We start from the raw sequence: 10,635 nt of genomic DNA on the forward strand, positions 1-10,635 counted from the left end.
CTCACAGAGTTACACATTCCTTCCATGGAGCAGTGTGTTACCACTGTTTTTGGGGAATCTGAGAAGGGATATTTTGAATTGAATTGAAGTCTGCACTAACAATGGAAATATCCTCAAGAAAAACTAGAAAGAAGCATTCTGAGAAAATTTTTTTGAGGTGTGAAATCATGTCACAGAAATACACCTTTCTCTTCATGAAGCAGTTTGCTAACACTGTTTTCATGGAATCTGCAAAGTGATCATTGGGAACACATTGAGGACTTTGGTGAAAAAGGAAATATCCTCAGATAAAAACTAGAAAGAAGCTTTCTGAGAAACTACTTTGTGATGTATGAATTCATCTCACAGAGTTACACCACTATTTTGGGCAGCCGTTTGCTAGCACTGCATTTTGGAATCTGAGAACTGATATTTCTGATCACTTTGAAGACTATATGGACAAAGGAAATATCCTCAGATAAAAACCAGAATGAAGCTTTCTGAGATACTGCTTTGTGATGTGTGAATTTGTCTCACACAGGTATAACACTCGTTCATGGAGGAGATTGCTAGCACTGTTTGTGTGGAATCACAGAAGAGATATCTTGGATAACATTGAGTCATATGGTGAAAAAAAATATCCTCAGATACGAACTGGAGAGAAGCCTTCTCAGAAACTGCTTTGTGGTGTGTGAACTCATCTCACAGATTTACACTGTTGCTTTCATTGAGAAGTTTGCTATCACTGTTTTCACAGAATCTGCAATGAGATATACGGGAGTGCTTTTCTAAATATACAATCATGTCATCTGCAAACAGGGACAATTTGACTTCTTCTTTTCCTAACTGAATACCCTTTCTTTCTCTTGCCTGATTGCCCTAGCCAGAACTTCCAACACTATGTTGAATAGGAGTGGTGAGAGAGGGCATCCCTGTCTTGTGCCAGTTTTCAAAGGGAATTTTTCCAGTTTTTGCCCATTCAGTATGATTTAGAAAACCCCATTGTCTCAGCCCAAAATCTCCTTAAGCTGATAAGCAACTTCAGGAAAGTCTCAGGATACAAAATTAATGTGCAAAAATCACAAGCATTCTTATACACCAGTAACAGACAAACAGAGAGCCAAGTCATGAATGAACTTCCATTCACAATTGCTTCAAAGAGAATAAAATACCTAGGAATCCAACTTACAAGGGATGTAAAGGACCTCTTCAAGGAGAACTACAAACCACTGCTCAGTGAAATAAAAGAGGACACAAACAAATGGAAGAACATACCACGCTCATGGATAGGAAGAATCAATATGGTGAAAATGGCCATATTGCCCGAGGTTATTTATAGATTCAATGCCATCCCCATCAAGCTACCAATGAGTTTCTTCACAGAATTGGAAAAAACTGCTTTAAAGTTCATATGGAACCAAAAAAGAGCCCGCATCTCCAAGACAATCCTAAGTCAAAAGAACAAAGCTGGAGGCATCACGCTACCTGACTTCAAACTATACTACAAGGCTACAGTAACCAAAACAGCATGGTACTGGTACCAAAACAGAGATATAGACCAATGGAACAGAACAGAGTCCTCAGAAATAATACCACACATCTACAGCCATCTGATCTTTGACAAACCTGAGAGAAACAAGAAATGGGGAAAGGATTCCCTATTTAATAAATGGTGCTGGGAAAATTGGCTAGCCATAAGAAGAAAGCTGAAACTGGATCCTTTCCTTACTCCTTATACGAAAATTAATTCAAGATGGATTAGAGACTTAAATGTTAGACCTAATACCATAAAAATCCTAGAGGAAAACCTAGGTAGTACCATTCAGGACATAGGCATGGGCAAAGACTTCATGTCTAAAACACCAAAAGCAACAGCAGCAAAAGCCAAAATTGACAAATGGGATCTAATTAAACTAAAGAGCTTCTGCACAGCAAAAGAAACTACCATCAGAGTGAACAGGTAACCTAGAGAATGGGAGAAAATTTTTGCAATCTACTCATCTGACAAAGGGCTAATATCCAGAACCTACAAAGAACTCAAACAAATTTACAAGAAAAAACAACCCCATCAAAAAGTGGGCAAAGGATATGAACAGACACTTCTCAAAAGAAGACATTCATACAGCCAACAGGCACATGAAAAAATGCTCACCATCACTCACCATCAGAGAAATGCAAATCAAAAACCACAATGAGATACCATCTCACACCAGTTAGAATGGCGATCATTAAAAAGTCAGGAAACAACAGGTGCTGGAGAGGATGTGGAGAAATAGGAACACTTTTACACTGTTGGTGGGATTGTAAACTAGTTCAACCACTATGGAAAACAGTATGGCGATTCCTCAAGGATCTAGAACTAGATGTACCATATGACCCAGCCATCCCATTACTGGGGATATACCCAAAGGATTATAAATCATGCAGCTATAAAGACACATGCACACATATGTTTATTGTGGCACTATTCACAATAGCAAAGACTTTGAATCAACCCAAATGTCCATCAGTGACAGACTGGATTAAGAAAATGTGGCACATATACACCATGGAATACTATGCAGCCATAAAAAAGGATGAGTTTGTGTCCTTTGTAGGGACATGGATGCAGCTGGAAACCATCATTCTTAGCAAACTATCACAAGAACAGAAAACCAAACACCGCATGTTCTCACTCATAGGTGGGAACTGAACAATGAGATTACTTGGACTCGGGAAGGGGAACATCACACACCCGGGCCCTATCATGGGGAGGGGGGAGGGAGGAGGGATTGCATTGGGAGTTATACCTGATGTAAATGACGAGTTGATGGGTGCTGACGAGTTGATGGGTGCAGCACACCAACATGGCACAAGTATACATATGTAACAAACCTGCACGTTATGCACATGTACCCTAGAACTCAAAGTATAAAAAAAAAAAAGAAAGAGAGATATACGGGAGTGCATTGAGACCTGAAATATACTCAGAGAAAAACAAAAAAGAAGCTTTCTGAGAAACTGCTTTGTGATGTGTGAATTGAACTCACAGGATTACACCACTATTTCCTGAAGCCGTATGTTAGCACTGTTTTTGTGGAATCTGAGAACTGATATTTTGGATTGCTGTGAAGACTATACAGACAAAGGAAATATCCTCAGATAAAAACCAGAAAGAAGCTTTTTGAGAAACTGCTTTGTATGTGTGAATTTATCTCACAGAGTTACACCACTATTTCATGGAGCCATTTGCTAACACTGTTTTTGTGGAAACTGATAACTGATATTTTGGATCGCTTTTAAAACTATACAGACAAAGGATGCATCCTCAGATAAATCCAGAATGAAGCTTTCTGAGAGAGTGCTTTGTGATGTTTGAATTCATTTCACAGTTACACCATGCTTTCATGGAGGAGTTTGCTAGCACTGTTTTTATGGAATCTCAAAAGTGATATATTGGATATCATTGAATCCCATGGTTAAAAATGAAATATCCTCAAACAAAAACTGGAGTGAAACCTTCTCAGAAACTGCTTTGCTGTGGGTGCATTCGGATTACAGAGTTATACCATTGCTTTCATTGAGAAGCTTGCTAACAGTGTTTTCACAGAATCTGTAATGAAACACAAGGGGGTGCTTTGAGACCTGAAATATCCTCAGATAAAAACAAGAAAGAAGCCTTTTGAGAAACTCCTTTGTGATGTGTGAATTCATCTCACAGAGTTACACCACTATTTCCTGGAGCCAATTGCTAGCACTGTTTTTTAGAATCTGAGAAGCCTTTTTTTTTTAAAGTGACAGAGTCTCACTCTGTTGCCCAGGCTGGAGTGCAGTGGTGAGATCTCGGCTCACTACAGCCTCCGCCTCATTGGTTCAAGTGATTCTCCTGCCTCAGTCTCCCAAGTAACTGGTATTACAAGTGCCTGCCACCACACCCGGCTAATTTTTGTATTTTTAGTAGAGACGGGGTTCAAGGAACTCCTGACCTCCAGTGATCCACCCACCTCGGCCTCCCAAAGTGCTGGGATTATAAGCGTGAACCACCATGCCCAGTCCCTGCATGCTTTTTAATAATTGCTTCTGAGCTTGGGGTCACCAGGAGCACACAGGTCACGGACCCCAGCAAACAAGTGTGCATTTCTGAAGTATTTGTTTTTCACCCAGAGCCCAGGGTAAGACAGCTATGCTTCCTGAGTCAGGACTTGGAGGGTGTCCAGGTTACCATCTCCTACCTCAGGTTGTAGGCCACAGAGGAACCTATGGTTCTTTGGGAGCATTCAGCAGGGGTGGACTTAGGTCCACTTCTTGCCTTGACTTGGCCCAAGGCCTTGATCTTATTGGTACATTGGTTCCCCAGGCAGCAAGCTTGGGCACAGGGTGGCTACAGACGCAGCATCTAACCAAGGTCTTGCTGCTTTGCTTACTATTTCCCTTATCAATGGGGATCCCAAAGAGCACCCTGGGGCTCAGTGCTGTGCTGGGAGGGCTCAGAACTTAGAAAAGCCGTCACACTCTGAGTTCCGGTTTATTACAAGGAAAGGACACAGGTCACGGTGAACGAAGGCTCAGGGTGCACAGGACAAGCTCCAGGAGAGACCAGGCGTGAGCTTCAGTGGCTCCTCGCCCAGGGGAGTTGTGCCGACAGCACCTGTTTCTTTCAGCAACAGTGTGGGACAGCATGCATGGAGTCATAACTACGGAAGCTCACCCAGCCGTGGCGACCAGGGTTTCCGCAGGGGGTGGATCGCATAGGCACGGAGCGCCTGCATGGCCAACCCTGGTTACTTGGGCTGCAGCCACCAGAGGTCTAGCTGGGACTCTGTGGCCCAAGGCCCTCACCGTAAATGATGTGGTTAACACAGACCGCCTGGCAGTCCAGTAAACCAAGACGCTCACAAGGGGCGGGATTTTCTAGGGGCCTAGAGGTTATTCTCCAGGAGCTGGGCAGAGGCCAGACCTGCCTTTGGAAGGTACAGGGTGTAGACCCCACCCTGTGGCATGGCCCTGAGCTGCAACCCTCCTGCCATGGGCCCTGAGGATGTCCTTTGCCGTCTTGCGAGTGCTCCTGCATGTGGTGGTCCGGGCTGTGGAGTGGGTCCACATGCTCCCCAGGGGCTGGGTTACGGTGGGCATGGGGTCCGGGTACTTAGTCTGCCTGTGGCTGCACAGGGACTGCCACCCTGTCCTCTTGCCAGTGTCCCCAGAGAGCCTAGACCTGAGGGAGTCCCAGGCAGGAGGCAGGAGCCTGTGCTCTGGACCCAGCTGTGTTACCAATTCCCTGCATGACCTCAGACAGGTCCCCTCCTGTCTGGGTCAGAGGATCACCAAGGCCTGTTCCATCTGGAATGTCCTCGGCTTTGTGAAGCGTTTCATTGGCCTCAACAGGCTGGAACTGAACTGGCTTTGCAGGAGAGCTACCATCTTCTTGGATAGCCAAGTCCCTGTGCCCCTCCCCTGCCCATGAAATGTGATTCTGTGCTTAGTGACAGGTACCTTATTTAACACAGAGGGAGTCTAACTGGAACCTGTTTTCCTTCTTCTTTCTAGGTGTTTAGTGACGACCTTACCAAGCCAGTCATTGATAATATTGTGTCTGATCTCATTCAGATTTATACCATGGACACAGAGATCCCCTAAGCCCCTGGCCCAGGCCTGCCCAAAGAGAAGCCCAGGATGGTTGGCTGCCTGGGGACATTGCCACCACATCGCCATGACGGCTGGTCCCCAGAGGACCGGCTGGGAGGACTGGTTTGCTGCTGGAGAAGGACTGGAGAAGGCGATGGCATGCTGCTGCTTTGACAGTCCCTAGCAGTTGCGGTCCAGACGATGATGGGAGCCGCACCTCCAGTGGGCAGGCCGGGAGTGCACTGTGTGAGCTGACCCAAGGCAGCCACATCTGCTTTTGTCCTTTGAGAGGACTCTGACTACAACAGAGGCATGACATCAATGAAAGGAAAACCATGAAATCGATGAGACTGAATCCCTAGGGATTTTGTAAAGCCAGATTCATGGCGAGAATGAATGTGCAACATGGCTGAAATCTATTTTGTGTAATAAAAGGTGATGCAAGTCAATAGGGACCCTTGGCTTTGCTCTGCAGCGCATGCTGCACATGGGGGTGTGCGGGGCCGCCAGAGCCTGCTTCCCATGGAGTGCCCTCAGGTAGAGTGTCCCACACAGCCACCAGGCGGCAGGCCTGGGGTTAGGGAGGATCACTTGCATTCAGAAAAGTGAGACCTGATCAAAAGTAACTAAAAGTAATGCGTTTTTCAGTGACTCCCTGCTCAAAAGCCAGTGGGTAAGAAGGAGTCCAGGAGATGCTCTCTGGGTCCCCTTACAGGCTAGACATACGTTCAGCACGTGGCATAGGGCTGGGGGACTGGTAGGTTTACACAGGAGGGTGGGCTCCGGCTCCTGCAGGTGTGGGGGCAGGGGTGATGCAGGTCAGGGCAGAGTCTTGCTTGACTTTACAGAGCGACTATGTTCAGTGTCCTCAGGGTGAAGTATCTGAGCAGATGTCACAGGCCTCCCTGGTGGGCAGGCTTGCCCCGGCTGACCTGCCCTTCATTTTGTAGAACTCCCCTGTGGGTTTTGATGATTAACTTCTCCTAAATGTGGGCTCCTGCTTTACCTGGTGTAAGCTTTTTAAGACTAATCAGTCAAAGAACCACATTTTTAAAGCAGCTACTGTGTGCCCAGTCCTTGCCTACGCTCTGGCAACCTGGTGAAACTCCTTGCTTATGTGGAGGGAGAGATGGGAAACAGAATGAGAATGTGTAGCATGGTAGTGAAAAGTGCTCAGGGGAAGAGAAGGTGGCCAGGGCTCAGAAGAATTATGGTAAAAATGACCCTGATGCCTGGGTGTGGTGGCTCATGCCTGCAATCCCAGCGTTTTGGGAGGCCGAGGTGGGTGATCACCTGAGGTCGGGAGGTCGTAGACCAGCCTGGCCAACATGGCAAAACCCCGTCTTTACTAAAAATACAAAAATTAGCCAGACGTGGTGGTGGGTGCCTGTAATCTCAGCTACTTGGGAAACTGAGGCAGGAGAATTGCTTGAAGTTGGGAGGTGGAGGTTGCAGTGAGCCGAGATCACGCCGCTGCACTCCAGCCTGGGCGACAGAGGGAGACTGTATCTTTTTAAAAAACGGAGAAAATATTCACAAACTCTCCGTCTGACAAGGGGTTAATAACCAGAATATATAAGGAATTTAGACAACAGAATAACAACCCAATTTAAAAATGAGCAATAGACCCAAATCGACATTTCTCCAAAGAAGACATACAAATGCCCAACAGGTATATGAAAAAATTGCTCAACGTCAGTAATCAGGGAAATGCAAATCAAAACCATATTGAGGATATCACCTTACTCCAATTAGAATGGCTACTATCAAACTAAAGAAAACAAGCTTTGGTGAGGATGTGGAGAAAAAGGAACATTCACACACTGCTGGGGGGATATAGTATAGCCACTGTGGAAAACGGTATGGAGATTCCTCAAACATTTTAAAAATAGGCAGGGGATGGTGGCTCAGGCCTGTCATCCCAGCACTTCGGGAAGTGGAAGCGGGAGGATCATTTGAACCCAGGAGTTCAAGACCAGCTTGGGCAACATATGAAGACCTCGTCTATTAAAAAAAAAAATTACGCCAGGCACAATGGCTCATGCCTGTATTCTCAGCACTTTGGGAGGCTGAGGCAGGAGGATGGCTTGAGCCCAGCAGTTCGAGACCGGAAAAGAAAAGAAAAAATATTTTAGCATTCAATATATTTTTAACATTCCAACAAACGAAAGAGTGGGTTCTGGAGTTAGACCGCTTGGCTGTGAAGGCTGGTTCCGTCACCCGTGTATCTTGGGCTAATTGATCCACCTCTCTTTTCTTTTTTCTTTTCTTTTCTTTTCCTTTCTTTTTTCTTTTTTCTCTTCTTTTTTCTTTTCTCCTTCCTTCCTTCCTTCCCTCCCTCCCTCCCTTTCTTCCTTTCTCCTTCCCTCTCTCCCTCCCCTCTTCTTTCTTTTGTTTTGTTTTGTTTTGTTTTCTTTTGCAATCATGACTCACTACAGCCTTGACCTCCTGGGCTCATTCGATCCTCCCACCTCAGCCTCCTGAGTAGCTGGGACTATAGGTGTGCACCACCATGCCTGGCTATTTTTTAAATTTTATTTTTACTTTTGGTAGAGATGAGGCCTTGCTATGTTGCCCAGGCTGGTCTCAAACTCCTGGACTCAAGTGATCCTCTAACCTTGGCCTCCTAAAGTGCTGGGATTACAGGTGTGAGCCACCATGCCTGGCCTGGTATGTTAAAATGTAAAACCAATAAAGAACATAGTAGTTGCTTGAAATAACAGGCAGTCATTGTGTTGGGGAAAGTTAGTGTCCACCAATTCTAGATAGGATCATGTGCTTCAGGTTCATCTCTGGAAGTCCAGGGGACTGTAGAGGTGTCACTGTAAGCACTTAAGGGCAAAGGTGTAAACACCATCTATTTTCTTATCTGAACTTCCAGAAAGAAAGGACTTGGAGGTGACAGAATTGCAAGCCGGAAACAGCCTCCGTGCCTATATTTCTTCTGGAGCCTAACACAGCCTCCCACATGCATTGAACTGTGCTGTGGGTGAGAAAAAAAAGCCATAAGAAAAAAGGAGGAGAGACAGACACGGGAGAAAAGCCACACTACAACAGAGGCAGAGGTTGGAGTGAAGCATCTACAAGCCAAGGAATTCCGAGGACGGCTGGCAATGCCCAAAGCTAAGAGGAGGTCCTGGAACAGATTCTGCCCTGGAGCCTTCAGAGGGAGCATGGCCTGCCCATGCCTGGAGTTTGGACTTTTGGCCTTCAGAACTGTGAGAGAAGTTTCTGTTGTTGTGAGCAGCCACGGGCCACTCACACACGGGCCTCCCCGAGACCCCTGCACAAGCCTTTACTCCCAGGACTCAGCTGTTTCACTGAGTACCAATTTTCCCCCGTGGCACCTGTGTCATATCTGAAGCAGAAGCTTGTGGACAGGGGATTCACAGACACAAATTTGCAATTCTTTTAGGGTAGCATGATATCTCTCCATGAAGGGCCAGGTGTCTTGGTGTGGACTTTGGCTCAATCTGGACTTACTCATCCTTATGGTTCAGGATGCACTTGGACACCAATGCAGCAAGGGCATGGTGCGATTCTTCTGCCTGCTGTTTTCAATTTGTCTTCTTTTCTTTTCTTTTTTCTTTTCTTTCTTTCTTTCTTTTTTTTTTTTGAGACAGAATCTCACTCTGTCACTCAGGCTGGAGTGCAGTGGCATGATCTCAGCTCACTGCAACCTCCACCTCTTGGGTTCAAGCGATTCTTCTGCCTCAGCCTCCCAAGTAGCTGGGATTACAGGCGTGCACCACCATGCCAGGCTAATTTTTGTATTTTTAGTAGAGAGAGGGTTTCATCATTTTGGCCAGGCTGGTCTCGAGCTCCTGACCTCAAGTGATCCCCTGCCTTGGCCTCTCAAAATGCTGGGATTACAGGCGTGAGCCACTGCGCCTGGCCCCATTGGTCTTTTCGCTGGTTTTAGAAGCATGGACTCTGATGCTTTGAATGACTTTGAAGCCATTTTTCTCCTCTCTTGGCAGCCTTCCTGGAAAATGCGTCTTCTGATGCTGCCAAGTCGAAAAGGGAAAGAGAAATCCAATGAAGTGAGGGGAGTGTGGTCTTAGCGCCATCGCCAGGGTGGTCACTGGCAAGTCCTGGCTCTTCCGGGCTCAAGCAGGAGTGGGACCATGGAGCATGGGAGTGCACAGGCACAGGTGTTTAGGGATGCAGCATGTGGATTAAGAGAATGAGTGAAATGGCGGGCTTTCTTCCTGTGGCTTTGGATTAGCAAAGGCGTCTGTGATTGGAACCCTGCTGCACTGCTGATGAGAATGGAAAATGGCGGTTTCTCAAAAGGTTCAACCTACAGTCCCGATAGGATCCAGTAATTCCACTGCTGGGTATAGGCCCAAAGGAATGGAAGGCAGGGTCTGGAAGGGCAGTTTGCATGCCCATGTTCACTGCAGCATGATCCACAGGAGCTGAAATGTGGAAGCAACCTAAATGTCCATGGATGGCTGATGGCATAAACAAAATGCAGCATATCCAGACAATGGAGTATGATTCCCCTTAAAAAGGAAATTCTGACACATGCTTCAACATGGGTGACCCTTGAGGGCATCATGCTAGTCACAGAAGGGCAAATACTGTAGGATTCCACTTCTATGAGGGTATGAGGGGCCTAGTGTGGTCAAATCCATAGAGACAGAAAGTAGAAGGGTGGGTGCCAGGGGCTGGGGAGTGGGGAGTTGGGGTTGAACGGGTCCAGAGCTTCAGTTTGGGAAGATGAACAAGTTCCGTGGCTGGATGGTGGTGATGGCTGCACAGCACCGTGAATGTGCTTGTGATCTGTGTTTTACCACAATAAAAGAAGTGAGGAGTGTGCATGTGTGTCAGGGAGCCTCAAATTCCTGGGCCCAAGGGATCCTCCCGCCTCGGCTTCCCAAAGCGCTGGGATTACAGGCCTGAGCCACTGGGCCATGTACTACAGGCCCTTTCAAGTCAAGGCAGCCATGGCTCCTGCAGCAGCTGGAGCCCCTCCCCACGGGGCCTGACATCCCAGCATTAGTTCCTCTTCCGCTTACACATCCGGCCAGGCTGCTGCACACCCAG

Source organism: Papio anubis, unplaced genomic scaffold, assembly GCF_008728515.1.
Source record: "Papio anubis isolate 15944 unplaced genomic scaffold, Panubis1.0 scaffold47, whole genome shotgun sequence".
NCBI lineage: Eukaryota > Metazoa > Chordata > Mammalia > Primates > Cercopithecidae > Papio > Papio anubis.